Source organism: Orcinus orca, chromosome 1 (assembly GCF_937001465.1).
Source record: "Orcinus orca chromosome 1, mOrcOrc1.1, whole genome shotgun sequence".
Classification (NCBI taxonomy): domain Eukaryota; kingdom Metazoa; phylum Chordata; class Mammalia; order Artiodactyla; family Delphinidae; genus Orcinus; species Orcinus orca.
In genome coordinates this window covers 44,509,018-44,535,098 of record NC_064559.1, presented here as the reverse complement: position 1 = coordinate 44,535,098, position 26,081 = coordinate 44,509,018, and the positions used below count along the sequence as shown (strand labels likewise).

Below are 26,081 nucleotides of genomic sequence, written 5' to 3'. Positions count from 1 at the left end.
ACTCTTGATGCTAATTAAATTCATGTCTTCTTCTTAGTGAGAAAATTTTATATTTTGCCTTTGAATAATGGGTCATTATCATCACATTAGTGCTTCACAGTCTGCCTATAATACAGGAAGAGAAGTTGTTAGGTTAATTTTATAGATAAGAAAACTAAGCCCTAAAGATGTGAAGTGGTTCTCCCAAGGCCCCATAACTGGTAAAACATAAGGCTGAGAGTCTCAAACATCTATCTTTTTCTGTTTATACCATTTGTTTATATATTCCTCTCTGCATTTTATACCTTTCAAACAAACTATTTGCCAAACAAAATGAAGAATTAAGGGAACTACAGATCCATTATACTGGGGAACTTGAGATAGAAAGGGATTGAAAGAGACCAGTAAAGTATATTAAGAGGAAGAACTCATAATTATGGTTTATAGTCCACCAAAATGTATGTGCAGAGTGTGCTCAGAAGCTCAGAAAGGAAAATGAGCTAATAAAAAAGCAGCTAACAGTGCCTGGCATCTATTACACCCTCAATAAAGACTAGTTGGAGCCAAGTCCTCATGAAGTATTATATGTAAAACCATTTAATCAAAACCTTAACTTTCTTGAGTAACTCATTTACAGAAGATACACTTTTGCTTGTTTATTACTCAAGGGTTATTGATCAATATGAGGAAAAGTTAATGATGAAAAGCTAGAGGCAGAATAAAGAAGGCAACTTTAGCCAACTGGGTTCCTTTTTTATCTCCAGAAATGTAAACAATGACTAGGCAGCTTCTGCATTGTGAGAAGCAGAGGAAAATGTGTTTCTCTGGAGGCCCTATCGTTAATTAGAATTGTGGCACATGTATTTCTAAATACATGATTTTATTGGAATTTGAAATATAATGTTTTTAAAGAAGCAAGAACATTAGTTAATTGATTCCTCAGTAACAATATTCTTTTTCAAGCTAATTTTTACTTTATCTGATTTTTAAAATTTTTATTGGTATTCTCTCCCAGCTACTAAACACTCACTAATCATTGCAGTTGCAATAGCACTGGAGCAGAACATATGTCCAGGCATCTGAAGATGAGGCTTTTAGTCCTGGCTCAGCTGCTAATTACCTGTGTTACCTTAGGTAATTCATTTTAGTTCAAGGCAGTCTCAGTTTTCACACCCGAAAAATGAGGAGCCCAGATAATGTGACTTCAAATGATTCTTTCCAAAGTTTAACATTTCTAGACCAATTACAATGGTTCCTTATTTTGTGTCTGCACTGCTTTATACATATCTTTAAGGATTTGAGTGATAAGACACTTCTTTCATGGAATTAGATCCTATAATCAACAAAGACTCAATACATATTCTTTTACTGACTGGAGTACAATGACCAGGGCATCTTTGGAGTTCTCTTTTATTTTTTTCCAGTCTCTTGCTCTTGCTTCTTGCTTCTTGGTCCTCTGATATCCAAAGAGTTTTCATTTTAACTTTGATGGAAAAATTTCTTGGCATCTTCTGCTTTATTTCTTTCATTTATATTCCCCCCACTTTGGCCTTCATAAATCCCCAGTGCTCAAAGGGAACAGGGAAACACAACAAGGAGTAAGGGTGCTTACTGAGTATCTACAGATGGGAGGCTTAGGGAAATGGCACATGTAGAAATTCCAAGTAGTATAATCCAGTTTTCTCTCTGTAACTTTTAGGATTCACAATCCAGTCTCCTAGGAGAGATCCCAAGTAGTGCTAGTGCTGTGTTCCTTTATGGGTGAGATTTAGCACATGATACTCAGCTACAGTAAAAAGGATCTTTTGACAGGTTTTTTTTCTTGTAAGAAAACAGTAGCTGTCTGATTACTTACTGCTCTTGAGTCGAAATTCAGTCCTGAAGTTATTCAGGTTTAATCTAGGACTCTTTCCTGCAAGTTGGTGGAAGTAGAAAGCTGTTGTTTCTTACTATGTTCAAGGATCTTCTTTTGGTGATTCTATTTTCATTTCAATGCAGTAGTAAGTCTGATAAATACGGCAAGAGATTATAGCTTCCGTTTTGAATCTGTATGCTTGGTTATGTTCTAGCCTCAACTATTCCAGTTACTTGCTGTAAAATACAGCTCACTAAAGAGATATTTTTCAGTTTCATTTTTTGAAAGCTGGAAAAAATTTGAATTTCATTCTGCTTCTCCCTCCTTTCTCTCACTCTCCTCTTTTTACTTCATGAGGAAGTTGTAGGAAGAAAAGGGTTAATCAACTATTTTATACAAGCAAAGTCTCACTTTTTACTTATTAAATGGTTATCTGAATTAATGGATTAATAGATTTTACTTATTTAACTAATTTTCTTCAACTTAGTGATGGATTCTAGATTGATCAAATTTATATATTCAGTACTTACATTGCACTTATAAAAAAGAATTATGCAAAAAAATTCTGGCGGGTAGAATATGAGTAGGGAATCATCCCACTGAATGATTATAATAACATAAGAGAGAGAAGAAAATTTACATACAACCATTGATTAGACACCATTATAGAAAGAGGGCTGAAAATTAATGGAAAAGAAATTATATTCATGCAGTGATTGAGATACTGTATACTGAGCTATCTGGACTTAAAAAGAGAAGAGTTGAAATTGGGTGATGTCAGTGATTTTCTGAATCCTTGACAATGTAAGTTAGCTGCCTGGATGTACATGTGATTATTTGGGTGGAGTAGTTTACTTAAGCAAGGGTCGACCACCCTCACCTTCTGTCCCATGATAGTTGCTTTCTTTAGAATTTGCTTTACTAATTGAAAATCAGAGTCAACAACTTGTAGGTCCAACCAGGAAATGTCCTGGCAATTAGAAATCAGTCTAATTTTCTTTAAAATATTATCCATTGTTCCAGGCTCAAATATGGATCTCTCATTTGCTATTGATCGCCCCGTGAATATTCGTATGTTTTATCAGTTATATTCTGCTATTGCTTAGAGCCACTTATGTGTTTGGCACAGCTTTCATTATGAATATTGTTATCATTATATTAATAATACCCAACATGTGTACAGCAGTTCATGATAGCAGAAACAAATTGGTTCTCACTCACTGAACACAGCCTACAGACATGTTTTGTTGGCCCATACTATGTATAATCATTTTAATTGATTGCCAACATTTTTGAATGGGGGGTGTTATATAAAAATCCATATTTCTACTTTTCATGAGAATTTGGATGATCTGGCAACAGAGGGATCTCATTTTCACTATGCGGATGGTTTCATGACAATGATTGGTCAAAGCTGAGCAATAACTGCCATCTTTTCCCCCACCTAGATAGTATGTCAGTTCTCTACACTTTATATCCTGCCTGCCTTTTTCATTCATGGTATTTTCTCAGCACCTGAAAGAATTTGAGTTCAAAATATTTGATTTGCAAGATCAAAGTTTGTTTTCATTTTGTCACTACAGATACGTATGAGGTATAAAGTATTGGTGTTCAATAGATAAAGAAGTTGAAGACCAAGGGGTTAATTAAACTATCTAAGGTCAAATAATTAGTCAACAATAGAGAATATTTTCTGGCTTCATCTTCTGGTCTTTCTACTTAATGATGCCGTATATCAGGAATAAAATAAAATGATTTCTAAAAGTCTTCAAGTTTCAATTGAAATAAAAGTCAACAGGTGTGGGTTTTTTTATTTTATTTTAAGCAATCAGCTTTGTCAATTTCTACAAAAATGCCTGAGAGATTTTAATTGAGATGGCATTAAATCTATAGATCAGTTTAGGAAGAATTGGTTTTTATCAATATTGAATTTCTAATCCATACACATAATATAACTCTCCTTTTAGTTCACTCTTCTTTAATTTATCATAGTAGTAAAGTTTTTGTATTGGTCTTTTTCTTATTTTGGCAAATTTATTTCAATTTCATAATTTGATGCTATTGTAAATGGTACTATAATTTCAATTTCCAACTACTCATTGTTTGCATATAGAAATAAAATAGATTTTTGTATATTGATCCTGCATCTTGCAGATTCACTACTTTAACTTATTCTAGCCTTTCATTTTTTGGATGATTTCTTACTGTTACTTGGTTTTTCCTTTCTGACTGGTGGGAATATGAACTATTCTCAGCCCTGTGTGAGCCAATTAAGTGTAAAAATTTAGCACTGAGCATTTTTTGCCCGACTGTGTAAAAACTTAATTTATGTCAATTCTCTATGGCTCTGAGGTTGCTTTTCTTTCCACTTTTCAAAAATATTCTACAGATCCTTTAAAAATGATATAAAATACTTCGCTTAAATTACCTATCACTTTATGCCTTACAGTAGCGCAAGTCTAGACATATCAGAAATAACTGGACCAAATGTTATTCTGGAAGCCCAGGTGAACTTAATTTATAAAGAAGTCAGAGAGAGAAAATGAGATCAGGTCTGACATCCAAAATGAGCAGAGTTTTCCTTCAGAATTGTATTCTAGTATAATGACATCTGAGTAGTGGGGTGAAAGAAAAGTAGTGCTCTAGAAAAATAGTGCTATAGTGGAGTGTTTCTCAATTTTAGAAGATTCCAGCAACACTTCTACTTGCTATTACAGGCTCTCTGGCTTGTCTGTCCAGTCATGTTTACATGCCTATGTATGCATGTACACATCCTTGTGCACTCACACACAAATTCTACCAAAATTCTTAATTGCTTGCTGTAATGTTATGCAAAGAGAGCTAGCAAGAAGGTTAGAAAGGAACAGATGAATATTTTAAATAGGGGGATGATAGTAAAATCCTTAGGAATCAACAATATCGTATAATAGAAGGGAACAGACTAGGCAAAGACAATCAGAAGGAGAAAGTTTTCAAAAGCAGTATGTGCATAGCAGTATCTTCATAATTATTTTCCCTGTCATATATTAATATTCAAATGAGTATACCTGTTCACATAGATGAAAACATATTCCATTGTGAAAGAGTTGAGGCAAAGTAAAAATGTTGAATCATGTTTGCATCTTATCATCTTCGATATCCATCTCTACATGAACGAGAAACCTAGAAAAGGTAAATTTTTAGTGTCTTTCTTCTTTCTTTTTTATAATTGAGATATGATTGACATATAACTTTGTATTAGTTTTAGGCATACAACATAATGATTTGATATATGTATATATTGCAAAATGATTACCACAGTAAGTTTAAACATCCATCACCATACATAGTTATAATTTTTTTTTGTGTGATAAGAACTTTTAAGATCTACTCTTGTAGCAGTTTTCAAACATACAACAGTTAACTGTAATAATCATACTGTACATTACATTACCAGGACATATTTATAACTGGAAGTTTGTAGATTTTACCACCATCACTCATTTCACCTACCCCCAACCCCCCACCTCTGGCAACCACCAGTTTGTTCTCTATTTATGAGTTACGTTTTTATAAACAATTTTGTTTTGTTTTATAGATTCCAGATATAAGTGAGATCATACAGTATTTGTTATTCTCTTTCTGAATTAATTTCACTTAGCATAATGTTCTCAAGATCCATCCATGTTTTTGCAAATAACAAGATTTTCTTCTTTCTGTGGCGGAGTAATATTTCAGTGTATGTGTGTGTGTATCATTTTCCGTATCTATTTATTCATCAGTGGACACTTAGGTTGTTTCTATTTCTTGGCTATTGTAAATTAGGCTGCAATGAATATGAAGGTACAGATATCTTTTTGAGATATTAACTTTATTTCCTTCAGATAAATAAACAGAAGTAGAATTGCTGGACATGTGATAGTTCTATTTTTAATTTTTTGAAGGACCTCCATACTGTTTTCCATAGTGGTTACATCAATTTACATTCCCACCAACAATGCACAAGGGTTCCCTTTTCTCCACATCCTTACCAACACTCATTATTCTGTCTTTTTGATAATAACCATTCTAACAGGTGTGAGATGATATCTCATTGTGGTTTTGATTTGCATTTCCCTGTCCATTAATGATGTTGAGTACTTTTTCATGTACCTGTTGACCATTTGTCTCGTTTGGAAAAATGTCTAGTTAAATCTTTTGCCCATTTTTAAATTGGATTGTTTGTTTTTTTCCTATTGAGTTGTATGAGTTCTTTATATATTTTGGATATTAACCCCTTATCAGGTATATGCTTTGCATGTATTTTCTCCTATTCCATAATTGCCATTTCATTTTGTTGATGGATTTTGCTGTACAGGAGCTTCTTAGTTTGGTGAGTACCTCACTCTTTTTATGACACTGTTTTAGAATGGTCATAAACTGAGTCTCAAGAATTGAATCTATCCTACAGACATGTCTTACTTGACCTGCACATTTTCCAATCACTACCACAAAAATGAGGATTTAACATAAAAGTTTGATTTCTTGATTATTTTTAAAAACAGAAGCTCTAGCAACACTGAGTTCTAATTTACACATGGCAATCAACTATGGCTAATAAGTGACTACTCCCTTTATTCAGAGAATCCACTCTTTTGCTTACTGTAGTCCCATCCAGCTGGTTATATTCATGTATGCTTCCTACCTGGTCCTTTCTGGCATTTATGTTTATGACTTCTCTTCTATAGCATTGATTACTACAACCTAAACAGGAAATACAATGGTGCTATCATAGGTGCAACTATCACCCAATGGGCCTCTGCAATTCTAGAATGTAATAGAGTTTTTAAAGTTTATGTATATGTTCATCTGTTTACTCAACTACGGGGTACAAACAGCTATGCTAGCTGTTAGGATAGTGGTGAACAAGATTCACAATCTTTTTAGTTTCAAGAAGCTTAAAAACTAGTGGAATATGCTGGATATATAAACAAACAATTAGACTATGATAAATGCATTTGTGAGAAAAATATGATAAATGTGCTTGTGAGGTGTCCTGAAGCCATAGGAAGAACATCTAAGCCACATTTGACAGAATCCTTAAAGGCTTTCTATAAAAGTGTCATTAAGCTGATACCTAAAGAATGATTTTCACACAGTCGGATGAAGAGGCAAGAGGGAGAGTTTTCCTGGTTGAGAAAATAACATGTACAATGACTTGGGGATGAGAGAAAGATTGTTGAATTTGAGAAAATAAAAAGTTATTGTTGGCTGAAGTATTGATCATAAGGCATAGTGACTTGAATAATCCTGTAAGGATAATCAGTAGTCAAATAGTATGAAGAATCTTACTTAACTTACACTTACTTACACTGTACTTAAGAATTGAAATTTTAGCCAAAGGGTAATCAGGAGCCGTTAAATTGTTATAAGCAGATAAGTGATATCAGTTTTGAATTTTGGGAAATGTACTCTTATTACTATGTGGAAAATGGATTGAAGGGGTCCAAGACTAGAATGAGAAGTTCTGATATGAGCCTGATGGAGTAATACAGAAGAGTCAAGAATATGACTTGAATTATGGTAGTGTAAATGGTTACAGAGGCAGTGAATGGATTTGAGAAATATTTAGGATGTAGAATTAACTAGGTTTGATAATGAGATAGATGTAGGCAGTGAGGCATAAAATCTTTCTTGTATAGGTAACTGTACAACTAATAGTGGTACTATTTATGAGGACAGAGGATACCAGAAACATAAAATCCTAGTAGAACATGATGTGTTCACATATAGCATGTTGAAATTTGAAGCATCTATGAAACTGCCAAGTAGAGGTACCCAATGGAAAGTTGGACATGTGGTTCTAGCTGAGGGGAGAGATCAGGAATTTTGGATAACATCACATGTAAGTTGTCAGAAATCATGGGTGTAGATGAGCCACTCAAAGAAAGTCATAGAGTGAAAGAGGGATGGATTGAGGTAAGCTCTTAAGAGCAGGCAAAGGTAGACCCAAATAAGGAATTCATAGGAAGCTTTTATGAAATAGAAAGGAAATTATGCAGTTGTGACATCCTGAAGGTAAGCGGGGGGGAAGTGTTTCAAACAAGTGAACAGCAACAAAAAAAGATTCTGAGATATTAAATAATAAAATGTGTCCATTGAATTTAGCAATAAAGAGGTTCTCCTAGGAGAACTGGTTGAGTTTGGATTTTGTAGAATAGTGTAAAGACAATTCAGATTGTAATGGCTGAATTGAAAATAAGGGAGTGAAGACAGAAAGTGTAAAAAACTCTTTCAAAAGTGTAATTGTTAGGGAAGAAACATATAGTTTGGAAATCCAAGAAAGAATGTGGAGTTGAGACATTTTCTTCTGACAGAAAGGGAGAGAGCTAGAGATCGAAATGTGAGGAAATCCAAGGAATGCAAAGAGATGACTGATGGTGATTTGTCCTGAATAGGCAGGTAAGCCTAGGGTCCAGAGAATAGGAAGATTAACTTTAGATAGGATGATAGATATTTGTACTAATGTAACAGACAGAATGGGTATGAATTGAAGTAAGTTTGAAGGTAATTGGAAAGAGCAGCATCCAGTCACATAGGTGTGGAAAAGGCAGATAATTTGATGAATTTACACTTCAGAGTTTGCTCTACAGAAAGATAGTTCATCAAGAGATTTGAAATACTAGAATGAAATAATGCCATTTGCAGCAACATGGATGGACCTAGAGATTATCATACTTAGTGAAGTAAGTCAGACAGAGAAAGACAAATATCATATGCTGTCACTTATATGTGGAATCTAAAATATGACATAAATGAACTTATTTACAAAACAGAAATAGATTCACAGAAATAGGAAACAAACTTATGGTTACCAAAGCAGAAAGGGGGTGGGGGAGGGATAAATTAGGAGTTTGGAATTAGCAGATACAAACTGCGATATATGAAATAGATAAACAACAAGGTCCTACTGTATAGCACAGAGAACTATATTCGATATCCTGTGATAAACCATAATGGAAAAGAATATGTATATATATGTTTAACTGAATCACTTTGCTGTACACCAGAAACTAACACATTGTTGTAAATCAACTGTAGTTCAGTTTAAAAAAAGATTTGAAATACCAACAAGAGACTAGTATAATGATGAACCAATAAATATAACTAAATAGGAAAGGAAATGAAGACAAGAGGGGAAAGCAGAAGGGTCAAATGACCACAGGTCCCTGTGCAAAGAACCGAAAATATTTAAGTGAGAGAAAAGAAGCACAGAAGTGTGATTAGTAAATGAGGGGTCTATCATGAAGACTGTAGAAGTGGAGTGTTCCAGTTAATGACCAAGAAGTTTCTGTGGATGTTTAGAGTAGAGAGAAAGATCCCTGGAAATTTAAACATGAGTGAACTGGGAGGCCAGAGTATTGGGTAAGTCAACAGGAAGTTAAAATCACTGGAAATGAGGCAAGACTTGGGAATGGAGAAGAAAACTGGTCTTGAGACTGGTATTGTAGCCTTGGTAGAGAAAAGGAGCCTAATAGATAACACAGAAATCAGAGATTGAAGATAAGATTAGACAAATGACCTAAACTTCAAGGAAGCCTCCAGATGGAAGAATAATGTTCTGAAAAGGGCAATAGAGAAAGAGAAAAACATGTATATATGTGGGTATTTGTGAAAAAGCTTCTGAGGATTTCTGGATAGCAAACTTATTTCATTGACAATGTACATGAAATTATGTCGTTATATTCTATTTTCTACTTATTTATATACATATTCATTTATGTTGACTTACACACAGAAATATATATTTCTGTTGAAGGTTTCATAATTGTTTTACTTTTATGAGTGAAGTGTTATAGGATAGGATGTCAAAAATAGATATTTTCTTCTTTAACACCATACACAAAAATAAACTCAAAGTGGATTAAAGACCTAAATGTAAGACCAGATACTATAAAACTCTTAGAGGAAGACATAGGCAAAACACTCTGACATAAATCACAGCAAGATCTTTTTTGATCTGTCTCCCCGAGTAATGGAAATAAAAACAAAAATAAACAAACAAATGGAACCTAATTAAACTCAAAAGCTTTTGCACAGCAAAGGAAACTGTAAACAAAACAAAAAGACAGCCCACAGGATGGGAGAAAATATTCACAAACGATGCAACCGACAAGGGGTTGGTCTCCAAAATTTACAAACAGCTCATGCAGCTCAATATCAAAAAAACAAACAACCGAATCAAAAAGTGGGTAGAAGACCTAAAGAGACATTCTCCAAAGAAGACCTACAGATGGCCAAGAGGCACATGAAAAGATGCTCAACATTGCTAATTATTACAGAAATGCAAATCAAGACTACAGTGAGATTATTACCTCACACTGGTCAAAATGGCCATCATCAAAAAATCTGCAAACAATAAATGCTGGAGAGGGTGTGGAGAAAAGGGAACCCTCTTACACTGTTGGTTGCAATGTAAATTGCTACTAAAAATAGAGCTACTATATGTTCCAGCAATCCCACTTTGGGGCATATATCCAGAGAAAAACATGGTTCAAAAGGATACATGCACCCCAATATTCATTGCAGCACTATTTACTATAGCCAAGATATGGAGGCAGCCTAAATGTCCATGACGGATGAATGAATAAAGAAGATGTGGTACATATATACAATGGAATATTACTCAGCCATTAAAAATAATGAAATAGTGTCATTTGCAGCAACATGGATGGACCTGGAGATTATCATACTAAGTGAAGTAAGTCAGAGAAAGACAAATCTCATATGATATGACTTACATGCAGAATCAAAAAGAAAAAATGATACAAATGAACTTATTTACAAAACAGACTCACAGACTTTGAGAATGAACTTATGGTTACCAGGGGGAAGGGAGGGCGGGAGGGATAGATTTGGAGTTTGGGATTGACATGTACACACTGCTGTATTTAAAATAAAATGCCTTCCCATGAAAAATAAACAAATAAAAAAGAAAAGCTGTGAAAACAAAATCAAAATTCATACAATCTGTGAAATAACCATCAACATTTACATCTTGAGGACATTTAAGAAATATATTTTCTTCATAGGTATGTAGAAATCCATTTTCTTCTAATATAAGATGATATAATCTGACAGATTTTATAGGAGTAACTTGTAAACAAGTAATAACAGCAACACAAGTGAAAAGGTTAAAATTTACAGATGAATTTGTCAATAAATCTCTGAAAATGGTGAATCCCAACACATTGTAAATCTGGTTTGAGTTTCACAATTTTAATCTGGCCTCTACTTTTTAATAATACACATTAAACATACATTTTCTGACACCTGTATTGCTTTAAATGTTTGAATGTGTTTGTCAAGCTATACATTTCTGAGGGTGTTAGAGTTGTCAATAACTCTAATTTTTTATTTTAAACTATTATAAATAACTATATTTGAAATAAAAAATAATACATGTTCTATCATGACTCTTGAAGCTTAAATAATGATTCCAGTTTCCAAGCATCCTAATTAGCCGTTGCAATTTCCTCATAGTCACAGACCAGTCCATGTCACCATGGTGCTGGGAAGAAGATTAAAGCTAACAGTTTTGAAAGTTGTTTTAAATTACATAGTGAGGATTCAAAAATGTGATTTTACAATATCTATTACTTCAAATCATTTGAAGGGTGTTTGCTGTCCTGTTTATTATGCCAAGTTAATTGTTTCTGTGATCAAGAGATCTCCCAAAGGAAATGTTTTCTTGTCCAAATAAATTTAGTGAACGCAAACTGTACATTTTGGCTTTACTTCACAGGTTTTAAAAAACGTCAAATCTCAAAGCAAAATTTTATTCCAAAATAAGTGAAGGAAAGTCACAGATGACAGAATCAGTTCCAACACCTGTAGGGTACACCAATTAAATAGATGCTCTTTAGTGATATTTGAACTTCCTATTAATGATGTTGGACTAATTTGAATTCATCTAGTTAGATGTTTTCATATCCTGGGATAAAACCGTGGGGAAAAAGGAAGTTGCCTCTCTTATTTCCCATGATTTTAGATCCCCACTGTCTCCTTAACTTTTATGGTTACTTGCCAAAATGGACTCCAGTCAAACTGAGTTGTCTATCTTGAACACACTGTCCTCCTTATTTAGTCTTCTCCACCAATTCTTGTCTATTTCCTTTTTCAAAAGCCTTACTTCATTTGGAATCACTCACCTGAGAAGCCCTCAGTAGATTAACTACACCTGACTGTATGCATGCTTCTGCTTTCTAATGCTTTAATAGTATTTGCAATTTAATATTCATCTGATTTATGTGACTTATCCAAACTTATTAACAGATAAGCATATGTTGTTATTATTCTTCTATCATAGAATAATCACATTATTACTTAGCTATATTTTGTGTATTCTTTCCACCAAATTGATCTCTTTGTGAACAAGATGTATGTCTATCATCTCCATGTCTCTAACTCCCAGCAAAGTACTCTGACTCATGGTAAACAATCCTATCACAATTGGCCCCTTGAACTCTTTGTGCTTGGGTCATATTTTTTTTTCCCTTTCTGGTTTCACTCTGATAAGCTGCTTAAATGAATAGAGCTTAAATAGGACCAGGTATGGCAGTATAAGAGCGCTTTGGATAACTGTGAACGTCCACATCTAGAGCTAGCCACAATTATACTAGAGCTCTCAGATTCATGTATTATATGCTCAGATGTCTGGATATCTGTCTAAACAGAAAGAACAAGATTGACTTGGGGTTTCCCAAAAAATCAAGTCAGAATCATGAAAAGTAGGCTTAAAAGTCAATAAGTAAGCAAAGAATGGAAAGTTTTGAAAGTTTCTTTCAAAATATAAGCTCCTTAAAGATATGTGTCAGGTCGTAAAACTGCCCAGTACTTTAGAAACCCTTATGTAGAAATAGCCATGAAATAATTTTTAATAATATTTTTGTATATAATGATATGAAGATTAAAATATTAAAGGCAACTATAATAATCAAAAGAATGGTAAAGCTCCAAAGCAGAGGCAATGAAAAATAGCGAAAACAACACTGGGTTCAGAATCATAAAATGCAGGTTCTAATCTGATATCACAGCTGGGAAGCCTTAGGCAATCTGCTTAATCTTTTTGAGCCAACTTTCTCTTGTTTGTGAAATGAGATAGTTAGGGGATATGATTTTTAAGATTCTTACAGCTTTGAAAAGCTGTGATGCTTTAAAGTGCTTCAGAGAAGTGCAGAGAGTTGTATAATGCAATTATGGTTATTAGAATACAATTAACATATCAGAGCTTCTTATAGAGGGAAGAAAATTCATTAATTATTTGAAGGTTATGGGGAGGGCATTCCAAAGTGCCTAGGAAATTCAACGCATGGCAGTTATGCACTACATTTCATAAAAGGCCTTAGGATTTTAGAGTTGGAAGGTATCTTAGCGTTCTCTATTAAACATTTAATTTTACAAATGAGGAAAGAAAATTAGAGAAGTTAATTTGCTTGCTTACTGTCCTACTCAGCATGTAAATGGTGAAAACTGTGCCAGGATTCAGGTAAGTGATTAATCTCAAGGTAGTTATTCTATACTGCCAGCCATTTGCATCAAAGGAAAAAAGAAAGGTTTGAGCAATATTACCAATAGCTAATATTCAGTGACATCGGAAAAAATTACTTGCAACAAATAAAATTGTTAATATCTTCAAGACTTAGAGTTCTTAAAAATCAATAAAAAGTTAATAAAATAATTGAAAATGTATAAAAATGATGACTGTACAAGTCACAGAAAAGATTTAAAATGCTGTTAAGAGGTCAGCAAGATGGAGGGCTAGGAAGTCCCAACATTCATCTCCCCCACAAAAACAATACATAAACAACTACACACCAATGTTAATAGCTCAGAGAGAGCTCTGGACTACAACGAAGAAGCAGCAAAAATCCAGAGCTCAAAAACTGAGGCTCCATAACAAGTACATAAAAGTACATAAAAAGTACATAAAAAGTACAGGAAGCATTTTATCTGTATCACCCCCACCCCACAATCCAGAGCAACTTGGTGCCAGGAGGGATCTCCTCAGAGAATGTTCACCCCATGAAGAAAAAGAGAGCACAAGAACCCAAGCATGCCTCACCACTGTGACAGTTTACAGTCTGCTGCTGAGGTCTCCCACAGTCTACACCAACCTGATTCCAGCTGATGGAACTACCCAGAGTCTCCTCACTGCTTCCTCTCCCTGGGTCTGGAGCTATCAATGTGGGCAAATCTGCTCCCAGGGGTCCCAGTGGCTGCTGTGCCTTGCTCTCTGGGATTGGGGAGCCACAACACCATATCATCTATGAAACCAGAACTGCCACTACCCTGACCTCTGCCCCTGCATCCCAGGTCATGGCTCTGACCTGTCATTACCCAGCCATACTGCTGCTACTCTGAGCTCTACTTCCTGGTTCCTGACATGTGGCTTTAATAGGCCACCACTGTGGACATGATGCTTCTGTCGTGTGACTGCCACTTAGAGTCAGAGTTGGGACTTTGACCCACCATCCCCACACTGCCACCTGCCCCCCTAGGTCCAAGTCACTGGTGCATCTTGTCATTCCAGGGCCCACGCTGCAGTTGTATCCACCCCAGCTGGAATCTCTGACCCGCAGAGACTCAGACCCTGGTTCTGTTGATGATCTGCACATGCTTACACCTTCGACACCAGTGCCACTGCTGCAGCAAGTACACCTGTGCTCCAGGACCAAGGTGCTGTGTTAATTTTATGTGCACCTGACCCCAGGCCCCTGGCTTTGCTACTAGTCCAAGTGACAGCACACCAGACCAGGTGCCAAGAGGAATCTCCTTGGCTAGAACTTCCTCCCATGGGCAGAAAAAGGAGAACAGGAAGATCCCAGCAGCACCTTTGAGGATCCCAATAGTGCTAGCCACTACTGCCATCCACAGCCCAACACATTCTTGACCACAGAAGACCCCTGTAGTCTGTGCCAAGTGACCTCAGCTGATGGAGATACACAGAGACTACACCGCTGTGCCTTCCCAGGAAGAGGTGACTGTGCCCTCAAATGTTCAGACATAAATGCAAAGCCATGAAAAACATGAAAAGGCAAGGAAACATGGTACTACCAAGTAATTTTCCAGTAACTGACATCAAAGAAATAGAGATCTCTGAGTTACTTGGGAAAGAATTCTACAAATGGATAGAAATTATTTAAAAGAATCAAACAGATATTCTGGAGCTGAAGAATACAACAAATGAAATAAAAATGCAATAGAGAGCTTCAACAGCAACCTCAGCTGAAAGTATCAGGATGAATAAAGATACTCCATGCAAGTGGAAACCAAAAGAGAGCAGGGGTAGCCATACTTATATCAGACAAAATAAATTTTCAATCAAAAACTGAAACAAGAGATCAAGCCATTATATGATAATGTAGGTGTCAGTTCACTGAGAGGATGTAACAATTGTAAACATATACACAACAAATACTGGAACACCTAAAAATATTAAAGAATTACTAAAGAATCTGAAGGCAAAAATACACAGCAATGCAACAATAGTAGGGGGTTTCAGTACCACATTTTCAACGATAGATCATCCAGAGAGAAAATCAACCAGGAAACGCTGGACTTGAATCATTTTAGACCAAATTGACCTAACGGACATATATAGAACATTCCCTCCAACAGCAGAAGGATACACATTCTTATTAAGTCCACACAGAACATTCTCCAAGGTAGATCATGTGTTGGGTCACAAAACAGGTCTTAACAAATTCAGAAAGATTGAAATTATATTGTTTAACTTTTTTCACCACAACAGTATAAAATTAGAAATAAGTAACAATAAGAAAGTTGGAAAATTCACAAATATGTGGAAATTAAACACCACACTTTTGAACAACAAATGGATCAAAGAAGAGATAAAAAAATTTAAAAAATATCATGAGACAAATGAAAATGGAAATACAGCATTCCAAAACTGATGGGAATCAGCAAAAGCACTTCCAAGAGGGAAAAATAAAGATCTCAAACAAGCCATCCTTACACCTCAGGGAACTAGAAAAGGAAGAACCAACTAAACCCAAAGTTAGCAGAAGGAAGGAAATAACAAAGATTAGAACAAAAATAATGAAATAGAGACTAGAAAACAATAGAAAAGGTCAATGAGACTAAGATTTGTTTAAAGATAAACAATATTGAGAAACCTTTGCTAGATTAAAAAAGAGAGATATGACTCAAATTAATAAAATTATAAATGAAAGAGGTGTTGCAACTGAAACCTCAGAAACACAGAGGACCATAAGAGACTATTCTGAACAATTTACATGCCCACAAATTAGACATTTTAAATGAAATGAATATTCTTGGATTGGAAGAATCAACATTGTGAAAAATGACTATACTACCCAAAGCAATCTACAGATTCAATGCAATTCCTATAAAATTACCACTGACGTTTTCCACAGAACTAGAACAAAAAATTTTATAATTTGTATGGAAACACAAAAGACCACGAATAGTCAGAGCAATCTTGACAAAGAAAAATGGAGCTGGAGGAATCAGGCTCCCTGACTTCAGACTGTACTACAAAGCTACAGTAATCAAGACAGTATGGTACTGGCACAAAAACAGAAATACAGATCAGTGGAACAGGATAGAAAGCCCAGAGATAAACCCATGCACATATGGTCACCTTATCTTTGACAAAAGAGGCAAGAATATACAATGGAGAAAAAATAGCCTCTTCAATAAGTGGAGCTGGGAAAAGTGGACAGCTACATGTAAAAGAATGAAATTAGAACACTTCCTAACACCATACAAAAAAAGAAACTCAAAATGGATTAAAGACCTAAATGTAAAACCGGACACTATAAAACTCTAAGAGGAAAACATAGGCAGAGCACTCTTTGACTTAAATCACAGCAAGATTTTTTTGACCCACCTCCTAGAGTAATGGAAATAAAATAAAAAATAAACAAGTGGGTCCTAATGAAACTTAAAGGTTTTGCACAGCAGAGGAAACCATAAACAAGATGAAAAGAGAACCCTCAGAATGGGAGAAAATATTTGCAAATGAAGCAACTGGCAAAGGATTAATCTCCAAAATATACAAGCAGCTCATGCAGCTCAATATCAAAAAAACAACCCAGTCCAAAAATGGGCAGAAGACCTAAATAGACATTTCTCCCAAGAAGACATACAGATTGCCAACAAACACATGAAAGGATGCTCAACATCACTAATCATTAGAGAAATGCAAATCAAAACCACAATGAGGTATCACCTCACACCGGTCAGAATGGCCATCATCAAAAAATCTACAAACAATAAGTGCTGGAGAGGGTGTGGAGAAAAGGGACCCTCTTGCATTGTTGGTGGGAATGTAAATTGATACAACCACTATGGAAAACAGTATGGAGCTTCCTTAAAACACTAAAGATAGAACTACCCCATGACCCAGCAATCCCACTACTGGGCTAATACCCTGAGAAAACCATAATTCAAAAAGATACATGTACCCCAATGTTCATTGCAGCTCTATTTACAATAGCCAAGTCATGGAAGCAACCTAAATGCCCATTGACAGATGAATGGATAAAGAAGATGTGACACATATATACAATGGAATATTACTCAGCCATAAAAAGAAACAAAATTTAGTTATTTGTAGTGAGGTGGATGGACCTAGAGTCTGTCATACAGAATGAAGTAAGTCAGAGAGAGAAAAACAAATACCGGATGTTAATGCACATATATGGAATCTAAAAAAAAGGTCATGAAGAACCTAGTGGCAAGGCAGGAATAAAGACGCGGATGTAGAGAACGGACTTGAGGACACAGCGGGGAAGGGGAAGCTGGAACGATTGAGAGAGTAGCATTGACATATATACACTACCAAATATAAAATGGATGGCTTGTGGGAAGCTGCTGAAGTACAACCAAGTACAACAGTACAGCGAAGAAGTTCTGATATATAAACTTGATTTAATGTAAGCCATCATTAAGTACAGGTTTTAATCAACCAGCAAAACTAACCTCTAAAATCTACTCCCAGCTGCTTGAGCCAATACATTAAATCTAGAATCTTTTACTAGTAGTATTCATGTCAGTAAAGTTGGCTTCATTCAATATTATGTCCATTCTACCTTGACTGAATGCCATACAAATTCTCTCTGTTTTTATTGATAGAAATTGGTAAAATTTTGCAATTTTGCATTTCCTTTCAGGTCAGACTTTGTACCTATTCTTCTGGGGCTGCTGGGATTTGAATCTAGTTATAGGCTTAGAAGCAATGGCAGATAGTATAGGTAGACTCTCTATAAGGCATTTCTCTCAGGATAGGTAATTACAGTTGCTTTTTTCTCCCCCTGCCCAGGAAAATGGATATCCTTAGAAAGGGAAAAGTTGTTTCTACTAGCAAGGGAGGCTCAGTAGAATCTGGGAGCTAAAAGTCTTCAACAAAGTTGGTATCTATCCAAACGTCTCCATTTCAGTTTTAAGGGTCCCTCTCATTCTTAATCAATACCAAAACTTTAACATAAGAGACTCAAGAATTTGAATTTAACTTGTATTATAATTCAACCAATTGCAGGATTCGACTTTAGTTTGGTTTTCAGAAATCTCAATCTGCAGATACAAAATATACAGGACTGTTTCTGGGCATACATAGAAGTCCTGAAAAACATGAGCTCATCCTTTTCTTTCTATAAGCTCTCCATCACAGTTAATAGCTATCACATCCCACAACTTTATATTCTTTTTTCTAAAGTGATTAAAGGTTATAATTTAAGTAACTGATTTGCCACTTCAGTTAATGAACAATCAGTGTCCCATTTATCATTACCAATGATGATGCCTTTAAGTCTGATCATAGCAGATAACTAATTCTGGATTCCCATCTTTTAAATTTTGTCCTCCTAGGACTGCTACTGGTACTAAAGACAGTATCAGTCTAGATTCAGCCAAGGAAGAGTAATAATAGCAATAATTAGCAACAATAACACATGTTTTACAAGAATGAGGGGTTTAAGAATTAGGACTTACATAAATGTGAGAGGAATTGTGGAATTGAAGATTTGGAAGGGGGTGTTGGAGGATGATACAAATCATTAATTGCTACATCCTGAAGTACTGGAGCAGGTGTAAAAGCTGGAATATGTGGGGGCAGTCTGAGAAGTCATAGTATTTGGTCACCAAAGTGGGACCGTAATGTAGGTGTTAGAGAGGTGGGCAGTGGGGAGGTCTATAAAGCTACCACATCAGTCTGTACTTCCCTGTCTGATGTCATCATGAGAGACCACCACAGTCTCCTAAGACTAATGGCTTTCACTTCCCTTCTACATTTTAATCTTACACCAGTTTCTTTCATTGGTAAACTTTAATCTTGAACCACTCAAGGAAGGTGATTCTGGGAAATATAGGTATAAGAATTGGCTAGAAGTGGAGGTGCCACTGTTAACAGTCTCCTGTATGACCTTGGTAAGAGGTTCAACTTTTCCTTTGGAGATGTATCAGGGTCTTTAGACCTCTCTTCATAGAAGGCTTCCAGCTTCAGAATCTAATCATACCTGGGAGCTGGGACAAGAATTCTAACAGAGTGAATTCAATCAGGGTTCTGATGATCATATCAACTATCTCTACATCCTTAAATATACCCTTCAGGAATGCAAATGGTCAGGAAAAAAAATGCTCTCTGTAAAGAGTTCTGTGTGAATTCCTGCCCTCAATGAACTTACCCTTCTACTGGGGAAACATAATACAGCATCATGAATCAAAGATTCTGAAAATAAGTGCAAATCAAGACAGTTCCCATTTTAGTAAAGCAAAAAGAGACATTCTGGAAGTGGAATGCTGGAATTTATTTGTACTAGCTTGTAAGAGACAATTATTAAATGTGCAGGAATTTTGCAAGTTGGTTGACATCACCAGCTTGAAATTGGCTTTGGTGATATTATTTATGAAAATTGGGCAATCCTATAAATCAGAATTTTTTCTCTGAAGATCCAGCTGTTAAATATTTGCCAGTAAGCCGTTCCAGACTGCATACACTTATATACCCTTTCCAGTTCCAAATTCTAGATAGGATCAAGGTATTTAAGTAGTAAACTTCTGATTATATTAACATACAATTATCTTTAAAAGTCAGTAATGCTGATCTGATGTTGGAGCAATGAACAATTAGAATTTATTAATGTGGAAAGTTCATTTTAGAAAAGCGTTTAAGGTTAAATTTCCTGCAGATAACAGAGATAGGCTGTATAAAAGTAGGGAGTTAATTGAAGCCATTCAAAAAGATAGCTAGATAATATCTATTTTTAACTATTTTATTTTGTAAATTACAACGTGATTTCATGTTATTCTTGCATAGAATTTGAATACATACCTAGGATAATTGTACATGTACAGTGCAGAAAGAAATCATAATTAGGCAATTTCACATTAAATCAATTTGTCAATAATGATGGATCTTTCAAAGAGTTTTTTTTTTAACATCATTATTGGAGTATAATTGCTTTACAATGGTGTGTTAGTTTCTGCTTTATAACAAAGTGAATCAGTTATACATATATATATGTTCCCATATCTCTTCCCTCTTGCGTCTCCCTCCCTCCCACCCTCCCTATCCCACCCCTCTAGGTGGTCGCAAAGCACCGAGCTGATCTCCCTGTGCTATGTGGCTGCTTCCCACTGGCTATCTATTTTACATTTGGTAGTGTATATATGTCCATGCCACTCTCTCACTTTGTCACAGCTTACCCTTCCCCCTCCCCATATCCTCAAGTCCATTCTGTAGTAGGTCTGTGTCTTTATTCCCATCTTGCCCTTAGGTTCTTCATGACCTTTTTTTTTTTCTTAGATTCCATATATATGTGTTAGCATACGGTATTTGTCTTTCTCTTTCTGACTTACTTCCCTTTGTATGACAGACTCTAGGTCTATCCACCTCACTACAAATAACTCAATTTCGTTTCTTTTTATGGCTGAGTAGTATTTCATTGTATATATGTGCCACATCTTCTTTATCCATTCATCTGGTTTTTTTTTAGGGTTATTTATTTTAAAATTTTTACTGGTGTATAGTTGATTTACAATGTTGTGTTAGTTTCAGATGTACCGCCAAGTGAATCAGTTATACATATACATATATCCACTCTTTTTTTTTAAGATTCTTTTCCCATATAGGACATTACAGAATATTGAGTAGAGCTCCCTATGCTCTTATGCTACTAATAAGAACCCTAATAGGTTCTTATTAGTTATCTATTTTATATATACTAGTGTGTATATGTCAAACCCGATGTCCCAATTTATCCTACCCCCCTTATCCCCTGGTAACCATAAGTTTGTTTTCTACTTGACTCTACTTCTGTTTTGTAAATAAGTGCACTTGTTCCCTTTCTTTCAGATTCCACATGTAAGCAATATCATATGATATTTGTCTTTCTGTGTCTGACTTATTCGCTCAGTATGACAATCTCTAGGTCCATCCATGTTGCTGCAAATGGAATTATTTTGTTCTTTTTTATGGCTGAGTAATATTCCATTGTATATATGTACCACATCTTCTTTATCCATTCCTCTGTTGATGGACATTTAGGTTGCTTCCACGTCCTGGCTATAGTGAATAGTGCTGCAATGAACCTTGGGGTGCATGTATCTTTTCAAATTATGGTTTTCTCCAGTATATGCCCAGGACTGGGATTGCTGGGGCATATGGTAGTTCTATTTTTAGTTTTTTGTTTGTTTGTTTTTATTTTTTTGGCTGCGTTCGGTCTTCGTTGCTGCACATGGGCTTTCTCTAGTTGTGGCGAGCAGGGGTTACTCTTCGTTGTGGTGCATGGGCTTCTCATTGTGGTAGCTTCTCTTGTTGCAGAGCACAGGCTCTAGGCACGTGGGCTTCAGCTGTGGTACATAGGCTCAGTAGTTGTGGCTTATGTGCTCTAGAGCGCAGGCTTAGCAGTTGTGGCGCACGGGCTTTGCTGCTCAGTGGCATGTGGGATCCTCCTGAACCAGGGCTCAAACCTGTGTCCCCTGCATTGGCAGGCAGATTCTTAATCACTGCGCCACCAGGGAAGTCCCCTATTTTTAGTTTTTTTAAGAAACCTCTGTACTCTTCTCCATAGTGGCTGTACCAATTTACATTGCCACCAACAGTGTAGGTGGGTTCCCTTTTCTCCACACCTTCTTCAGCATTTATTGTTTGTAGATTTTTTTGATGATGGCCATTCTGACCGGTGTGAGGTGATACCTCATTGTAGTTTTCATTTGCATTTCTCTAATAATTAGTGACGTTGAGCATCTTTTCATGTGCCTTTTGGCCATCTGTATGTCTTCTTTGGAGAAATATCTATTTAGATGTTCCGCCGATTTTTTTGTTTGTTTGTTTTGCAGTATGCGGGCCTTTCACTGTTGTGGCCTGTCCCGTTGCAGAGCACAGGCTCTGGACGCACAGGCTCAGCGGCCATGGCTCACGGGCCTAGCTGCTCTACAGCATGTGGGATCTTCTCCGACCGGGGCACGAATCCATGTCCCCTGCATTGGCAGGCGGACTCTCAACCAGTGCACCACCAGGGAAGCCCCCACCCATTGTTTGATTGGGTTATTTTTTTTTTTTGATACTGAACTACATGAGCTGTTTGTGTATATATATATATATATATATATATATATATATATATATATATTTTTTTTTTTTTTACATCTTTATTGGAGTATAATTGCTTTATAATGGTGTGTTAGTTTCTGCTTTATAACAAAGTGAATCAGTTATACATATACATATGTTCCCATATCTCTTCCCTCTTGCATATCCCTCCCTCCCACCCTCCCTATCCCACCCCTCTAGGTGGTCATAAAGCACCCAGCTGATCTCCCTGTGCTATGTGGCTGCTTCCCACTAGGTATCTATTTTACGTTTGGTAGTGTATATATGTCCATGCCACTCTCTCACATTGTCACAGCTTACCCTTCCCCCTCCCCATATCCTCAAGTCCATGCTCTAGTAGGTCTGTGTCTTTATTCCCGTCATACCCCTAGGTTCTTCATGACATTGTTTTTTCTTAGATTCCATATATATGTTTTAGCATATGGTATTTGTCTTTCTCTTTCTGACTTACTTCACTCTGTACGACAGACACTAGGTCCATCCATTTCACTACAAATAACTCAATTTCGTTTCTTTTTATGGCTGAGTAATATTCCATTGTATATATGTGCCACATCTTCTTTATCCATTCATCTGTTGATGGACACTTAGGTTGCTTCCATGTCCTGGCTATTGTAAATAGAGCTGCAGTGAACATTTTGGTACATGACTCTTTTTGAATTATGGTTTTCTCAGCGTATATGACCAGTAGTGGGGTTGCTGGGTCATATGGTAGTTCTATTTTTGGTTTTTTACGGAAACTCCATACTGTTCTCCATAGCGGCTGTATCAATTTACATTCCCACCAGCAGTGCAAGAGGGTTCCCTTTTCTCCACACCCTCTCCAGCATTTATTGTTTGTAGATTTTTTGATTATGGCCATTCTGACCAGTGTGAGATGATATCTCATTGTAGTTTTGATTTGCATTTCTCTAATGATTAATGAGGTTGAGCATCCTTTCATGTGTTTGTTGGCAGTCTGTATGTCTTCTTTGGAGAAATGTCTATTTAGGTCTTCTGCGCATTTTTGTATTGGGTTGTTTTTCTTTTGTTATTGAGCTGAATGAGCTGCTTGTAAATTTTGGAGATTAATCCTTTGTCAGTTGCTTCATTTGCAAATATTTTCTTCCATTCTGAGGGTTGTCTTTTCGTCTTGTTTATGGTTTCCTTTGCTGTGCAAAAGCTTTGAAGTTTCATTAGGTCCCATTTGTTTATTTTTGTTTTTATTTCCATTTCTCTAGGAGATGGGTCAAAAAGGATCTTGCTGTGATTTATGTCATAGAGTGTTCTGCCTATGTTTTCCTCTAAGAGTTTTATAGTGTCTGGCCTTACATTTAGGTCTTTAATCCATTTTGAGTTTATTTTTGTGTATGGTGTTAGGGACTGTTCTAATTTCATACTTTTATATGTACCTGTCCAGTTTTACCAGCACCACTTATTGAAGAGGCTGTCTTTTCTCCACTGTATATTCTTGCCTCCCTTTTCAAAGATAAGGTGACCATATGTTCATGGGTTTATCTCTGGGCTTTCTATCCTGTTCCATTGATCTATATTTCTGTTTTCGTGCCAGTACCATACTGCCTTGATTACTGTAGCTTTGTAATATAGTCTGAAATCTGGGAGCCTGATTCCTCCAGCTCCGTTTTTCTTTCTCAAGATTGCTTTGGCTATTCGGGGTCTTTTGTGTTTCCATACAAATTGTGAAATTTTTTGTTCTAGTTCTGTGAAAAATGCCAGTAGTAGTGTGATAGGGATTGCATTGAATCTGTAGATTGCTTTGGGTAGTAGAGTCATTTTCACAATGTTGATTTTTCCAATCCAAGCACATGGTATATCTCTCCATCTATTTGTATCATCTTTAATTTCTTTCATCAGTGTCTTATGATTTTCTGCATACAGGTCTTTTGTCTCCTTAGGTAGGTTTATTCGTAGATATTTTTTTCTTTTTGTGGCAGTGGTAAATGGGAGTGTTTTCTTAATTTCACTTTCAGATTTTTCATCATTAGTGTATAGGAATGCTAGAGATTTCTGTGCATTAATTTTGCATCCTGCTACTTTACCAAATTCATTGACTAGCTCTAGTAGTTTTCTGGTAGCATCTTTAGGATTCTCTATGTATAGTGTCATGTCATCTGCAAACAGTGACAGCTTTACTTCTTCTTTTCTGATTTGGATTCCTTTTATTTGTTTTCTTCTCTGATTGCTGTGGCTAAAACTTCCAAAACTGTGTTGAATAATAGTGATGATAGTGGGCAGCCTTGTCTTTTTCCTGATATTAGTGGAAATGCTTTCAGTTTTTCACCATTGAGGACTATGTTGACTGTACGTTTGTCATATATGGCGTTTATTATGTTGAGGCAAGTTCCCCCTATGCCTACTTTCTGGAGGGTTTTTATCATAAATTGGTGTTCAATTTTGTCGAAAGCTTTCTCTGCATGTCTTGAGATGATCATATGGTTTTTCTCCTTCAATTTGTTAATATGGTGTATCACATTGATTGATTTGCGTATATTGCAGAATCCTTGCATTCCTGGGATAAACCCCACTTGATCATGGTGTATGATCCTTTTACTGTGCTGTTGGATTCTGTTTGCTAGTATTTTGTTGAGCATTTTTGCGTCTATGTTCATCAGTGGTATTGGCCTGTAATTTTCTTTCTTTGTGACATCTTTGTCTGGTTTTGATATCAGGGTGATGGTGGCCTCGTAGAATGAGTTTGGGAGTGATCCTCTCTCTGCTATATTTTGGAAGAGTTTGAGAAGGATAGGTGTTAGGTCTTCTCTAAATGTTTAATAGAATTCACCTGTGAAGCCATCTGGTCCTGGGCTTTTGTTGTTTGGAACATTTTTAATCACAGTTTAATTTCAGTGCTTTCAAAGAGTATTTTTGTCAATACAAAACCTGAGTTAAAAATGAATAATTAGTTAATTAACTTTAGGTTTTTCAGGCAACTTATTTATTTATGATTGAACTCCCTTAGCAGTTTGCTTAAACTTAGATAACTTTTGAATTGACAAGTTACAGTTAAAACTGAAATGGAAGAAATGCTGAATTTGGTTGAATATTTTTGCATATGTGTTTTAACAGCTTTATTGGAGTATAATTTGCAAACTGTAAATTGCCCATTGTATAAGTATACAATTCAATGACATTTAGTAAATTTATAGAGTTGTGCATTCATCATCAGAATCCAATTTTATAACATTCTATCATACCAAAAAAAGTCTTTGAACTTGTTTTCATAAGTTACCCAGCTTCTGTTAGGTTCTATTTAGAACCTAGAAACCACTGAGCTTTCTTTTTCTATAGGTTTTCCTATTCTGGATATTTCAGTAAATGTAAAAGTACAACATATGGCCTTTTGTGACTGGGTTCTTTCACTTACCATAATGTTTTCAGGTTTTATTCATCTTGTGGCATATATAAGAATTTCATTTCTTTCTCATAGCTCAATAATATTCAATTGTTTGAGTATAACACATGTTTATCAGCTGATGGAAATTTGGTTGTTTCTGACTTTTGAATAGTATGAATAATGCTGCCATGAATATTCATACAAAAGTTTTTGTGTGGACATATGCTTTCATTTTTCTTGGGTATATACCTGGGAGTGGAATGCTGGGTCATATGATACCTTTATGCTTAGCTTTT

At 35.8% G+C, this 26,081-nt stretch overlaps 1 pseudogene; it reads right to left on the bottom strand.

Annotated features, from left to right (window-relative positions):
- Positions 1-14,469, bottom strand: part of LOC117203463 (NADH-ubiquinone oxidoreductase chain 5-like) — a 35,196-nt pseudogene extending 20,727 nt beyond the window's left edge.
- Between the last annotated feature and the right edge of the window lie 11,612 nt (positions 14,470-26,081).